At 29.9% G+C, this 2,053-nt stretch overlaps 1 protein-coding gene across 1 annotated transcript in view; it reads right to left on the minus strand.

Annotated features, from left to right (window-relative positions):
* The window catches only part of LOC107608005, a gene marked incomplete in the record, with an annotated part of 7,204 nt that overhangs the window by 4,230 nt on the left and 921 nt on the right, over nt 1-2,053 (minus strand).

The raw sequence follows: 2,053 nt of genomic DNA on the forward strand, positions 1-2,053 counted from the left end.
AATTTTAAACATTTATTTATTTTTCTTATGTTTTAAAATTGTTTTTGACAATTATATAAATTTTTTTTTAAAGTTTTATAATTTGTCTGCAAAATAAAAGTAAAAAGGTCAATTTCATTCCTGAAAAATCACAGGTTCTTCAAAGTTTAAATTGGTTACATTAGCCTTTACTTCATTTTCGTTGCTCATAGCATCAAAATTTGTTGATATATACTTATCAAAAAAAATAGTTTGCTGATATGATATAATAAATAACACTATAATACATAGTTAATATTTTTAATTGGTGGTTGACATAATAAATTTATAAAATTATATAAAATTAATTCTAAATTTAAGAATTTTAATGTCTCATAATCTTCTCCAATTTAAAGTTTATTTGATTTAATTGTATAAATTTATCTTGTAGACAACCAATTTAAACTAATAAATGTGTACTGTGGTTAGTATTACTATTATGTCATTAAATTATTATGTGACTTATCGTATTATATTAATAAATTTTAGAAAAAAGAGATAAATAAATTTTTGATCTTTTGATTTGCAGATATTTAAATTTTTAAAAATTTAAAAATATATTTAAATTTTTTATTTTTTCAAAATTTAGACACATCGATCTCTAAGTCTATTTTGTCTCATTTTAAATATTCTTCTTCCAAGTCTACATCTGTATCGTAGGTTAGTACAACAGAAACTACATTTGATTTTTTATTGAGTCTGATAGACTCAAGTGAACAGAAGGATCGATATGTCCAAGTGTTGAGAAGGTCAAAGACTTAAATGTATGAGTAAAGGACATTTTCGTCCTTGACCTTTTTTTTTCGCGGATATTTTCGTCCTCAAGCAATGGAAAATACATTAAAGCCCCTGACCCTTGAAAAACGTAGACATCTATGTCCTTCCATTAAATTTAGCCGTTTGCACTGAACGGAAAAGGCTGAGCTGGCATACGTGGCGCTGAGGTGGCACGTAACGGAGGCCAGGTGGCATGGAGGATTTCGTAGCAGGACATATAAGTCCTTGGAGACGAAAACGACGCCGTTTCGTCTCCTCCTCTCCAAACGCAGTTGAATCCCCATATACAATACCCAGAAGACCCATACACAATCCCAGCCCTCTTCTTCTTCCATGGCAGTTTCATCGTGCCCTTTCTTCCTCTCTCGTCTCACAGACCTCTCATTCCACAACCCTCTCCACCTTCCAAAACGAGCGTGAAGGCTTTTTTAAAATTTGAATATATCGATCCCTCATGTTCACTTGGTTCTTCAAATTCAATGAAAAAAATCAAACGTGATTCCCATTGTGCTAATTTGGTTGATACGGTTGCACACATGAGAGAATTATTAAAATGGGACAAATTAGACCCAAAGATCAATATGTCCAAATTTTAAAGAAATTAGAGACTTATTTATTACATGTCTGCTGACCAAAAAATCAGGTATCAATTTGCCTTTTTCTCTAAATTTTAACATGGTTGATAATAAAAATAACAGAAAATTAATATAATTAACTTAAAATTTTAAAAAATATAAATTTAAATAAAAAAATTTAAAAAATTAATTTAAAAAATAATAATTTTTTAAAGATAAATTTTACCATTTCCTCAGCAAAATAAATTTGTAAACCAACAGCTTTGGACATTATCATTAATTCACCACTAGCAACCACCTGCTACGCCTCGTGAACATGATACTGTTTGTTATAATTTCTAGTTACGCGTGAATCATGGATGTCTAGCGGGGTCCTCTTTGAAACAAAAGGACCCCGTGAAGATACCAAAAAGCCGAAGTTACTTTCTTTCTTAATCTTCACGGTCTACTCTAACCCAACCAGTTTATTCCTGTATTGAAAGATAATTGGAGCTTCTTTAGGCGAGACACTTAATTTATAGTTATTGCTCAGCACCTTGTTTCACATGGACAAAGTCTTCGTGAGTGGTGACCAAAGAAAAATTGCATTCTATGATTAGTTACTGGTTTTCTTATATTAATTATATATTAAAATAAAAAATTATTTTCCTTTTTACTTTGTTTCTTCATTTAATTCTTTTTCT

This window comes from Arachis ipaensis, chromosome B07 (assembly GCF_000816755.2).
Source record: "Arachis ipaensis cultivar K30076 chromosome B07, Araip1.1, whole genome shotgun sequence".
In the NCBI taxonomy this organism is placed as follows: domain Eukaryota; kingdom Viridiplantae; phylum Streptophyta; class Magnoliopsida; order Fabales; family Fabaceae; genus Arachis; species Arachis ipaensis.